The sequence below is a fragment of the Lepidochelys kempii genome, chromosome 12, assembly GCF_965140265.1.
Source record: "Lepidochelys kempii isolate rLepKem1 chromosome 12, rLepKem1.hap2, whole genome shotgun sequence".
NCBI classification, from domain to species: Eukaryota; Metazoa; Chordata; order Testudines; family Cheloniidae; genus Lepidochelys; species Lepidochelys kempii.
In genome coordinates, this window is record NC_133267.1 from 26,933,818 (window position 1) to 26,947,689 (window position 13,872).

The following is a 13,872-nucleotide window of genomic DNA, read 5'->3' on the forward strand; positions in this document are numbered from 1 at the left end:
AGAGCCGGGGGTCTATGCTTTTCAAAATACACTCAAAGTTTGTGATGTTCACAGATGCCAGCATATGCTCATGCATTTGACCTCAAAAATCAGTCATTTATCTACATAAAGTGGTGGATTTGCATTTGCAAATGGGTGTTCATGAAAACTTGAATGTTATGTTTTGGAGGACTTTTGGCCCATTATGAATGTCTCCTGCTGGAGTATCCATGTGAAAAATAATTTTGGCCCACACTAGTGAAGTTTAAATTATCCAGGGCACTACATGATGTGCGTCTAACTGTCCTTTTTGCTTTGATATCAAGAAAATACAGATGCAGTAAGGAATGAGGACTGTAAAAAGTAATAAGGCTTAGATTTGACCCAGTGAAAGAGGTCAAAGGAGAAATCCATGAAGTTATCCTTAAAGCCTTGGAGGAGTCATAGGTGAGGAAGATGTTCAGAATGGTCTTTATAGCAGTGGTCATGACACTATATTAGAAAATATCATCTAATTGCTTGATAGACTCAGAAATAAAATTTGGAAATTTCTGCAAAGGACCAAGATACCATAAAGAAGAATTTCTGCCTTAAGGAAATTCCCTGCAAAGACAATCTATGGTTCTTTCTATCTTAGGTAGTTATATGATACATATTGTAGTATCTGTGAGCCTTACAACCTTTTAATGTGTTTGTGATTTTGCGCTCTATATGATTTTATGAAAATATGCTAGAGTGTGAATATAATGTAACTGGAATAGCTTCATGCAAAAGGTCTCTTGTAAGGTATCATTACAAAGCTTATAATCTACTGAGTGTGGTCATCCTATTTGTATGTATGTATCATTCTTGTATCTGAAACTAGATATATGAAATATAACTCCGAGGGCCTATTGTAATTATGCAAAGTGTGGGCCATTAATGGTGGTTTGGAATCTTGATGGCTCCCATCAACCAGGACAATTGACTGTGGATGGCTCTGTTTGCTTGCAGGCCTTCCTGTGAGTCAGGCTGGAAAGAATGAAGGCTTGGGGTCTCACAGGACATGTGACCATGTCACCTTGTACTGAAATCCATCTTAAACCTGGTGCTTTTCCATTTAGAAGGAGGCGTGGGGACCCAGAGAGACAAAGGATTCCCGCTTTGGGCCAAAGCTATATAAGGGGGTGGAACAGAACAACGGGGGCTTCAGTCATGAGAAATCCCCTAGCTACCACCTGAGCTGGAACAAGGGCTGTACCGGGGAAAGAATTGTGCCCAGACTAGGAAGGTATCCAGTCTGTGATAGAAGCTTTTTGAAACATCTCTGAGGGTGAGATTTTATCTGGTATTCAGTTTTCTTACTGTATTAGGCGTAGACTTGTGTGTTTTATTTTATTTTGTTTGGTAATTTACTTTGTTTTGTCTGTTATTACTTGGAACCACTTAAATCCTGCCTTTTGTATTTAATAAAGTCACTTTTTACTTATTAATTAACCCAGAGTATGTATTAATACCTGGGGGGAGGGGCAGACAGCTGTGCATATATCTCTATCAGTGTTACAGAGGGCGAACAATTTATGAGTTTACCCTGTATATACTGTATACAGGGTAAAATGGATTTATTCAGGGTTTGGACCCCATTGGGAAGTGGGTACCTGAGTGTTGGAGACAGGAACACTTCTTAAGCTGTTTTCATTTAAGCCTGCAGCGTTTGGGAGATGTGGTTCAGACCTGGGTCTGTGTTTGTAGCAGGCAACAGGTCTGGCTCAAAGCAGGCAGGGCACAGCTGCTCCCAAGCTGGCAGGGAAAGCGTGCTCAGAGGTAGTCTCAGCACAACAGGTGGCAGTCCCAAAGGGGGTTTCTGTGATCCAAGCCATCACAGTATTTATCCTCACAGCAGCCCTCAAAGGCAAGGAAGTATTACTATCCCCATTTTACAGATGGGGAACTGAAAGACAGAGTGACATGCCCAAGATCACACAGTAAATCTATGAAGAAGGGACAGTACTGTTTCCCAGACCAGCATCCTCACTATTGGATCATCCTTACTGTTCTAGAAACAAAAATCAGAGAATACAGAAAATAATTCATGGGCATTCCTCTACAAGTTCAGGATATATTTTGGTTCTTGTAGGTATGCAAAAATTCAGATTCTCCACTGAAGTTTATAAATAATAATAATAATCCAAAATAACGAAGTGCAAAACTGTGGTGGCAGTCTCATGAAAATACCCTTTCTTGTAACAGTTTAAGCCCCAACCAGAGCTTAGAAACTTAGATTAAAGTGAGAAAAAAAATACAAATAACTAGGAAGAAAAATCTGTCTTTTTTTTTTAACCTTTCCCCACCGTCTCACTCCAAAATAGAAAGCTTAGTCCGTGCTCAGTTAAAGTTTTGGGTGATGGTTTGGGATGGCTCTTAATTTACCCCTAATATTCACATAATTACTGAAAATAAAAACTACAATCAAGCAAAATAGAAGGATTGGCTACCAGAAGTCCTCGGACAAAATCACCCAGCTCATTTCCTTAAACATTGGCTGCTAAAAGATTGCAACTTAAAAGCAAGAGAGATTACTTAAACATAAACAAAGGATTTATTCCCACAGCCTCAGGATAATGAAAGGTCCAAAGAGATCATAAAGAAACTGTTTTACTGATATATTAAGGGTTTGGCAGGCAGTCAGGCCAGTTGGAACACTAGGCACAGAAGTCCTATATATAGTGTTTCAAAATGATCAGTTCAAATACAAAGAGTGAAAGAGATTTCAGAAGTGACATGCAAGCCTGAGTGCAGGCTATTATGGATCCCCAACTGTATCAAGCTATGTTCAAGGTTCTTTAGGGAGCATATACTCACACTTTTCAAAGACTGGCGAGCTTTTGGCATGTGTTACTGAAGTGGGAACAATATTCCAGTTTTGTATGAGGGCTAAAATTATTTAGAGAAGAATCTAGGTCCACATGCCCATATGTTAAATAAATGAGGCAGAAAATAATGACATCTTAACTAGGGTTTACTCAAGTGTCCTTGCGTATTTTGTATCAACGAGAGAACTTTCAGTGGCTCAGGTTTGAATTCAACTCAAATCAGGATCCAAACTTCTGATGCCATCCAAACTCTTCAGGCTTTTAGGGAGCTTTCCAGTATTCTGACTCCACAGAGCCCTATTTCTCAGCAGGTCCCATGACTCCCCTTCCCATCTACACAACATTCTTCTTCTAGCAGGCTCTGGTTCCTGGTTATATCTTCTGCTCAAGGGGCATGGGGAAGCCTGGCAGTCAGCTTCCCTCTCTTCAGGAGGCAGCCTATTAGGCATGTTATCCTTCCAAACCACCTTCTAAATCCAGTCTGAAGACCGTCAGAAATACCGTGAGAACAGTCTTCCTCACAGCATTTTCACCTATGCCAGGTCCAGCCAGAACCTGTCAGTAGAAACTGATTGGGTCAAGGGGAAATGTGATCTTACTAGAGCTGGGACCAAGGAAAAAACATGGATCCTAAACACCCCTGAATTGCAGGAATATTTGCATCTGGATTTGAACTTTGACTTGTGCTGATTTGTGGTTTCACTCTGATTTACTCAACCCTACTGATCTAGAGGGGCCAATGCAGTAACTTCTTCGAAGGAGAGTGGGGGATAACAGGACACTCTTTTGTAAGTCAGTCTGATATAGTAGAGGGTGCAGAACATCTTAAAGACAGCATAATAGAGTCAGTCAGCAGTCTCAGAAGTACCATTTTGTGACTGCTACTTTAGAAAGTGATAATATGCTAGCAGAAGGTTGATTCTGTGATTGTCATGGTGAGAAATACCAAAGTCTGTATGACTAATTTGGATGACATTTTGCCAGTGCTGCCAAAATTAAATGTATAACTAATAAAGAGGAGGGAAACAACCAATTAGAGTCAGATGGATTTGGATCTTTTAAATGGCTAGGTCAGTAAGTGGAAAATACTGTTTAGTGTTTAACATAGACAAATGTGAAATAATTGAGGTGTAGGCAATGAACCGAAGTAGAAAGTGTATATACAAAGGAACAGTTATGAGCATAATGACAAGGGAAAGATCTAAATGTTGTTATAGACAAATCCATTAAGATGTTAGCATGGTGTGTGAGTCAGAAAAAAGGCAAGCATGAAATTGGATTGCATAAATGAACAGTGTACAAATCCAAACAGGTAATATTGGCAGTTTACAAGGCTATTTTATTACCTTGTTTAAAATAAGACCATGAGCCGAATTTTCAAATGTGGACACCAAGGTTCTAACACGCAGTTCTGTATCTGGGCATTCAAACTGGTATTTGGGTTCCTAAAACGAAGACTCTGGTTTTTGATATTCATGTACAAAATGAGCTTCTATAATTGCTGTGCAGCTATCACCGTCTTGCACACAGCTACTGCAGTGCACCCACCTTCCCAATAATTTGATGTGCAAATGACTAACCAGACATCCAAGTGGCTATTTGAATGTACAGTAACTTGAAATATACCAAACAACTGTACTAACTGTGCATGCCAATTATCCATGTGTACATTTCAAAACTTTGGAGCTAGTCTTCTAAGACCTTGATCCAGCAAAGCACTTAAGCACAAGATTAATATTAAGCAGGTAAGTATTCCATTCACTTCAATGCTTTGCTGACTCAAGGCCCAAGTACTGATTTGTTAGACTTAGGCACCACACAGAGGGAAAGAACAAAATTGTCAGACATCTAGATGAACATAATTTGGGGTGGGGGGAAGTCAACATGGTTTTTGTAAAGGGAAATCATGCCTCACCAATCTACTAGAATTCTTTGAGGGGGGGGTCAACAAGCATGTGGACAAGGGGGAGCCAGTGGATGTAGTGTATTTGGATTTTCAGAAAGCCTTTGACAAGGTCGCTAACCAAGTCTCTTAAGCAAAGTAAGCTGTCATGGGATAAGAGGGAAGGTTCTCTCATGGATTGGTAATTGGTTAAAAGACAGGAAACAAAGGGTAAGAATAAATGGTCAGTTTTCAGAATAGAGAGAAGTAAATAGTGGTGTCCCTCAGGGGTCTGTACTGGGACCAGTCCTATTCAACATAATCATAAATGATCCGGAAAAAGGGGTAAACAGTGAGGTTGCAAAATTTTCAGATGAAATAAAACTAAAAGTTAAGTCCCAAGCAGACTGCGAAGCGCGACAAAAGGATTTCTCAAAACTGGGTGACTGGGCAACAAAACAGCAGATGAAATTCAATGTTGATAAATGCAAAGTAATGCACATTGGACAACATAGTCCCAACTCTGCATATAAAATAATGTGGGGGGTCTAAATTAGCTGTTACCACTCAAGAACGGGATCTTGGAGTCATTGTGGATAGTTCTCTGAAAATATCCACTCAATGTGCAGCAGCAGGCAAAAAAGCAAACAGGATGTTGGGAATCATTAAGAACGGGATAGATAATAAGACAGAAAATATCATATTGCCTCTATATAAATGCATGGGAAACCCACATCTTGAACACTGCGTGCAGGTGCGGTTGCCCCATCACAAAAAAAGGTTCAGAAAAGGTCAACAAAAATTATTAGGGACATGGAACAGCTCCCAGAGGAGGAGAGATTAATGAGACCAGGACCTTTCAGCTTGGAAAAGAGATGACTAAAGGGGGATATAATAGAGGTCTATAAAATCATGACTGGTGTGGAGAAAATAAATAAGGAAGTGTTATTAACTTCCCATAACACAAGAACTAGGGGTCACCAAATGAAATTAATAGGCAGCAGGTTTAAAACAAACAAACAAAAGGAAGTATTTTTTCACACAACACAGCCAACCTGTGGAACTCCTTGCCAGAGAATGTTGTGAAGGCCAAGACTATAACAGGGTTCAAAAAATAACTAGATAAGTTCATGGAGGATAGGTCCATCAATGGCTATTAGCTAAGATGGGCAGAGATGGTGTCCCTAGCCTCTGTTTGCTAGAAGCTTGGAATGGGCGACAGGTGATGAGTCACTTGATGATTACCCATTCTGTTCATTCCCCCTGGGGCACCTGGCATTGGTAGCTGTTGGAAGACATGATATGGGGCTAGATGGACCTTTGGTCTGACCCAGTATGGCCATTCTTATGTAGGAATTCATGTTTGAAAATGTGGGTCCTATGAGCTGTATGTTACCCTGCATTTCACTTGAGGTTGCACAGGCAGAAGTAAATGAGTTCATAAGTTGGTTGTATAGGTTTAGTTTTGATCACCTTGGCAAAAAGAAAGCTAATGTCCCAGAGAAGTATTATACTTGTATTACAGGGTGGCTGATACAATTTTTGTAGCTACACGTGTGCTCACACGCCCTGATGACATTACAAATCACTGGAGTTTTTCTTGTATGGTTACTATAATGTCATCAGAATCCTTTGATTTGTGTGTAAAATCTCATAGTTTATACTTCCAATATAGCATCCCATGAAGACAGAAAGCTGTTTTATTTAAAGCTGGCATAAATGTACAGTACATTAAGTCAGGTTTCCACACTAAATCTGAATATGTCTCATGGGATAGTTGGAGAAACTGCATCATTTTAATAGCCTCTGATTTCTATTTTATTTTTAAATCAAGTTTTTGTTGTCAAACATTCTTGTTATTTTCTGTTTGTGTGTGTTTTGATGGAAAGTTCTTAGACACAACATTTATTTCCCCTTTATTTTAAATTATTGCTGATAATGGATAATATCGTGTGTTAAAGTCATCAGAATATCTCTGTCTGTGTAGCTTAACTTTTTCATATGCCATATATAAAATCTGGTCAATAAGTAGTTTTTCACTTCATCCTCTCGTGCAGATGGTTTCATATCATTTGCATAATTTTACACACTCCTCTTTAGATGGGTTATATGATGCGTCATAATACCAGGGTTTCTTCCAACTGGATCCATGTATCTAAACTAAATAGGATTACAGTATCCCACCATCAAAATTAATAACATGTATCAAATACAATACATTTAAATGTCTGATATTTGTGTGGAATTAAATGGCTCATCGAGTGCTAGAAGTAACACTGAGAGAATGAATCCATAGGAAGGGCACTGTGTGTGAATCTCATTTGAATGTAACAACTAGATTCTAGAAACGGGCTGGTTACATTAGAAATAGGATGTATAGAAAGATGTGCATGTTGTGTGGGTCCGTTACTGAACAGTCTGCTCTTTATTTGGCCCTAAACAGTTTTGAATCACATCTTATTTATTGAAATGAACCTGTCAGATTGAAATAAAGAGCAAAGATCCAGAGCTGCTTTTAGCAATTGTCAGGTTGGCCTGCAAGACTCCTGCTGGCAATGCCTCTCTCAGTTGAAAGTGGAAGCCATTATGTCCATCCCTCGCCCCACAAAAAATGTAGAAGGAGCAGTGGCCAAGGGATTCACAGATATCAAAGACCTTTGCAGAGGAAACCCACTGCATAACCCATTATTGCTAGGAAAAGTCACAGTGACAAGCTATCCATGTGAGCTCTGGGTTTACATTTTCAAGGCTCTCTTCACATCCCATTGGTTTAAACACCTTTCTAAAAATTATAATTACTGAGTCTAGCCTTGACGTTTACAGGTTCCCAAAGTGCCTGCAGGTTTGTTCAGCCACAAATCCAGCACTTACAGGGTTCCACAAATGATCAGAATAGATTTAATTGATATTATTCAGAGATTAACCTGATGTACAGTACATTTGAGGGAAGATTTATTGCCAGGATGAATGTATACCTGCTGTGCTATTTCTAAATTTTCGTGCCTTGGTTGGCTCTAATTTTGAAGCTATAATGCACTCTTAATCACCTCTACAGACCTGATTTTAAATCATTATTCATATTACTATTACTCCTAAGTGTGTGTGGCATTTTAGAGGTGATCAAGTCAGGTGACCCTGCCCAAGAAGCTTAGAATGTAAGGGCCCAATTTTGTATCGTTTGTCATGTTGAGCTGAAACTAATGAGATTACATGCAAAATGCAGTACTATTCAACTTGTGTAAGCACAGCAGAACCAGGCTCTGGATTAAGGCAAAGCATATGAGGGATTTGGATAAACATCAGCATGCATGTGTGGGTGCATGGGGGAGGTTCAGCAGTCAGACAACATGGGTACTTTGGCAGTTGATGCTCACATCTTTAACTTAATTTGTATCCTCATGTTCTCTCCTACATGAGAGAGTGGACAGTTAGGTCCGTGGCAGAAGTGTATTTTGAAAAGAGATTTGAGAGGAAGAAATAGTGACAGGCTGGTGGGACAGGGACAGGAATAACTGACTGGGTGATTTCCTCCACATCAGGACTAAGACATACTGGCGGGGAAGGCTTTACTTATATAGCCAACGCTCAACACTTTTTTGGATAAATTAAGGGAATCCATCTGTTAATTTCGTACCTTTCCTGAGCACTAAATTCATTTACTGTTATTTTTTTAGTTAGAAAACATATCATATTCTGAATACATTTTTTTTAAAAAAAGAAATTATACATACACACTGTTAAGCATCACACACAAACATCATAAAGGCAACAAATCGCCTTTGCCTCCTTCAGTCATACTTTGGAAAGAATTCAATGCAGTCTGAATTTTTGCTTTCTTGCACACTGGGATAATTTACATGCATTTTTAAGATCACAATGATTTTGGAGATTAACATTTTGAGTCCAGTTAACACCAAATGTTATCAGAACCCTTCTGTAATTTGCACAGCTTTTAGCAAAAGAGAAACTAGGCATTTGGCTTCCAAATTGCAACAATAACTCAGTGACAAATAACTATAGGCATCATGTATCGCTGGGCACACACTGCGGTCATTACCCCAGATCTGGCCAGGATCTCTGCTTTCAGCTGGGGGTAGTCTGCCGCAGCCTCTTCAGGCAACTCATAGTAGGCCTTCTGGGCCTCCCCACACAGGAGTGGAGTGAGGATGCCAGACCACTGTTCTCGGGGCCAAGCCTCCCGCAGGGCTGTCCTCTCAAAGGCCAGGAGGTATGCCTCTACATCATCCTCCCGCATCATTTTCTGCAGTCCCACCATGGCCGCGGTTCAGCTCTGTAAGGGCCTTTACCTGGTTTACCAGTTCCCGCAACATAGCCCGGTCTTGAGCAGCCTGGTCCATCAGCAGGTGATTAGTCTCTTGCTGCAGCCACACTGCCTCCTGTTGGGCGGCTGCCTGGACACGAGTAGCCTTCTGCTGGGCAGCCATGGCTTGTATCAGTGCCTGCACTACCTCCTCCATTGTGGTGAAAAAAAATAAAAATAGACCCTCTTCCCCCCCTTTTTTTCCCCTTCCAAACACCCTCCTCCTTCCGCCGCGCTGTGTACACCAGATCCCACTACTGACACCAGTTGTGACAAAGTTCCTGCTCTACCTTGGTGGGTCTTGCGCTTATTGGCGGATTTGCTCGCCTTGGAGCTTCACGGCAGCCCTCAACTTGAACCCACAGTCCAGGTCGACGACTCCTGTGTCTGACCAGGAGTTGGGTGGATTTGGGGGGAACCCAGGCCTGCCTCTACTCCGGGTTCCAGCCCAGGGCCCTGTGGAATGCAGCTGTCTAGAGTGCCTCCTGGAACAGCTGTGCGACAGCTACAACTCCCTGGGCTACTTCCCCATGGCCTCCTCCCAACACCTTCTTTATCCTCACCATAGGACCTTCCTCCTGGTTTCTGATAATGCTTGTACACCTCAGTCCTCCAACAGTCCGCATACTCACTCTCAACTCCTAGTGCCTCTTGCTCCCAGCTCCTCACACGCACACCACAAACTGAAGTGAGCTCCTTTTTAAAACCCAGGTGCCCTGATTAGCCTGCCTTAATTGATTCTAGCAGCTTCTTGATTGGCTGCAGGTGTTCTAATCAGTCTGTCTTAATTGTCTCCAGAAGTTTCCTGATTGTTCTGGAACCTTCCCTGTTCCCTTACCCAGGGAAAAGGGACCTACTTAGCCTGGGGCTAATATATCTGCCTTCTGTTACTCTCCTATAGCCATCTGGCCCGACCCTGTCACAGTACACTGTTCTACACTGCTAGAAACTTTCAGAAGAAAATAATATAGAATCTCCTGTCATTCCTGTCACTAGCAGCCCTAAATCACTATTTATCATGCTAGCAAAAAGGGTCAACCCTGGTTTGTGAGATGGGAGTGGAGACATCAAAAAGAATAAAAGTTCAATAAGATGAAATGCTAGAAACACCAGAAGAATTCAAGAAACCACTTTAGGTTGTTCTGAATCACTGGACCAGATCTACACACGATCTTCAAAGGTTATTCCAAAATCATATTCCTGCATTTCATTCTAAGGTACCTTTATGCTAATGAAACTATTACTAAAATAGCCATAATCTAATGAATGACAGTTTAAAAACACACATTTTTTCCACATCAAGTACAATTCAAAATCATTTCCCAGTGTGTCACTGTCAGAAGGTATTTTTAGAGGTTCCCTGGAGAATATAGAAGATAGTTTAAACATGCCATGAGATTCTTGTCAGAGATGAGGCTGCTTTTCTCATGTTAGTGGGATGAGCTGCTTGTAAGCATTTATTCCAGAAATTCCCCATCATCACGTGACGTGAGTGCAGAGGCTCCTCTGTCTGGAATTGCTGACAGAATTTTTTTCTTGCTTAGAGCCCCATTGTGACAACATTTATTCATGTGAGTAGTGGAACTACTTGTGCAAGTAAAGAATGCTAACACGAATAAGGGTTTGTGAGATCAAGCCCATCCTGGCTAATTTTAAAAAAGTAGGTGTGGATACTCAAGACGTTCACTGAGGTGATTCGGCAGAAATTACTTCCTCCTTAAACCTTTCTGACTTGCACAGAAACCACGGAAACAGCTTTCCACTATGAGAAGAGGAGGACTTGTGGCACTTCAGAGACTAACACATTTATTTGAGCATAAGCTTTCGTGAGCTACAGCTCACTTCATCGCATGCATCCAGTGGAAAATACAGTGGGGAGATTTATATACATAGAGAACATGAAACAATGGGTGTTACCATACCACTAACATGAGAAAAGCAGCCTCATCTTGACAAGAATCTCATGGCATGTTTAAACAATCTTCTATATTCTCCAGGGAACCTTTAAAAATAACTTCTGAGAGTGGCACACTGGGAAATGATTTTGAATTGTACTTGATGTGGAAAAAATGTGTGTTTTTAAACTGTCATTCATTAGATTATTTGTTTCTTATAGTCCCTTTCAGGGTGTCACAGCACTTTTCCTTTAGGATTCTTCTCTAGTCTCCCAGCAACTATTGAGGCCCAAGTCAGATGTGTTGTGGATGCCTCTGTAGCGTGTATAAGAGGACTCTTAAAGTAGGATCATCCTAATGAGTGCGTTGGTCCGTCCTCCCTTCCCCCAACCTCCGAATATCCTGCTGCTGTCATATTATGAAGCTAAATATCATATATTTTGTTAGGTTTGTGAGTGTTTGCTAGTCACTTGCAATTTAGTGGATAGGCAATCTGTGGGGAATGACAAGAAGAGAAATTCCAATACACAGGAAGCTCTATCTTCTGGCTGCTGTTGCAGTCCGCCTCCTGTATCTCTCCATTCATGCCTAGTACAGATGAGACTGGAAATATTATTACTCTCCGATGCCATCTACCTTCCCCCTGCTATGCTCAAAAAAGCATGTCATTTGCCAACATTTCTGTAGTGTAGATATTTGCTGACAACCATGTTAGTTTACAATATGTAATTAATTCTTGCATGTGACATGTTTCCAGCTGTTCAGTGATCCTGCAAGATGCCGAGCATCCTTAACTCCCACTGAGATTAATAGGAATGGCAGTTGTTGCTCAGCACTTAGCTGGATTGAACTCCAAGGCAGAGAATGAAGAGAGTGGGGAATATTAGTTTGTGAATTTTATCTATTTATACTACTGCCCATCACTGGAGTATCTGAGTATCTTCCATATAAATTCAATATTAATAGTGAAGTCCCTAGTGGATTTCCTGGAATCTTTTCCATTTTCAGAGTAAAATTTCTGCTTGAGATAAAGTTTTTCTTTTTTCCTTTTTTTTCTGTTATAAAATGGTTAGAATATGATTTTTTTTTAAAAAAAGTAACAGCCTACCGAAGTTCAGCCCTGTTTGATCAGAAACAACCAAGTTATAAACCGCTTTGTAATGGAATTGCTAATAGACTTTTAGCTATAACAATGTTATCAAGCACCAGGGTAAAATTATAGTCATGATTCACTTAAACCTATGCAATGAAGTATTTTAAATTCTTTGCTGGCACTATACTCAAGGTCATCGGAGCCAAAAGCCAACCCCAGAAGAAGAAAATGTGTCAGAGATCATTTTGGCTTGTGCCAGATAACTGGGTAAGTTGTAAATGACAACTAACTTTTATCCAAAACACACAGACCAAACACGAGGCAACCGTGTGCTGGGAGCTCAGGGGAATTCAATTTCACCATCTAGGACATGATAAAATAACTTCCTGCCCCTCTTCATCTGAAGTAAATAGCTGCATCACGTCCCTTTTCACTTTGCCTTTGTGTTTAACTAGGAATTTAAAATGTGCATGAGGGAAATCTGGTGCATTTATCACTAAATACTCCCTGGTGTATTAGAAATCATACCCAATAGAATCATAACACACAGGAACCTGCTCTGGGCGCAATCACTTCCTTGGGATTTTCACACACATCTGGGCATGGGTTTTCCTTTGCATGGGGTTGAAGATCCTAGTGAAGGGAGGGGTTGGAGAGGGAGTGTTATCACCTCGTCACAATATAAAAAAATAATATAAACTAAGGCTGTATTACCTATCCATCTGAAAACCTCCTCTCACAGAAGGTGGGAGGGTATCAGGGGGATTTCCAGCATGGAAACCCCGGTATCAAAGCTCCAGAGCAGTTGCACTCTGTGGACGCCAAAGGAAGCCCAGATCTAGTTCAGAGCTCCCTGGCTTCCATGTGGATAGTCACAGCTTCCTATCAAACAGCAGCATCTGAGGTTACAGGCATGAAATAGTTCTCCCACCACTAACCCATTCTGCTTTGGAGCAACCCAGACCTGCCCCTAGAATGACTGATGGAACAATCCACTGGAGTTTTCCTCCCTGACTCCCTCCCACAGATTGTTCCACAGGAGGGAGGAGGTTGGGGCCTAGGAATGCCAAACAAAAGCCAGACTGTAGTCAGTATTCCAGCTCTATGTTGTAGGCAGGCGTGAACTGAAAATAACCTACTTTTGGGAAAGTAAAATCACCTAAGAGAACTCTTGTTGCTATTATAATGACAACATGATAATAAAATTGCTCTTCAGAAAGACAATAGTAATTATACTGATAATTTTAAAGACTCCTACATCCATTTTACATGTAAGTGAGCCCTTTATTGCCCAAAGCATGAGGCATGTAGATGACTCTTCCAATATGCTCACCGGCAAAAATAAATAAACTTAGTCATGGATCCTGCAGTATCTTTTCCAGCATGGAAATGATAAGGCAACAGAAAAGTATATTTTAAACTGATATAGAGAATCACATATCTGGGTCAAATGCTTTCTTTAAAAAATGTCAGCTAAAACTGGTAAAACCCTTATATCAGCAGTACTATAAGCATACAAGAACCATGACTATCTTTTGCAAAATAAGTGAGTAAAAATATAATTGTTTCCTTAAAAGCCTTAAACATGCTTTGAAGCTTAACTTAACACAAGTAACCTGAGGTCAGTTACCTCTCGGTTTGACCACCTTAAAACATTTGGCTCTAGAGCCAGCCCTGATATACATCAAAGAACAGGAACTTCAGCATGTGATAAAAAAGATGACTAGAAGTCTTAATCTTAAGGAACACAGATGGTTAGTTGCTAGTGTCTCCTCTTGGCTTATTGGATTTGTTTATGTAGAGAGAGATCTGTGGAGCTGATCAATAGACTCTCCAGTGACTGTGTAGCT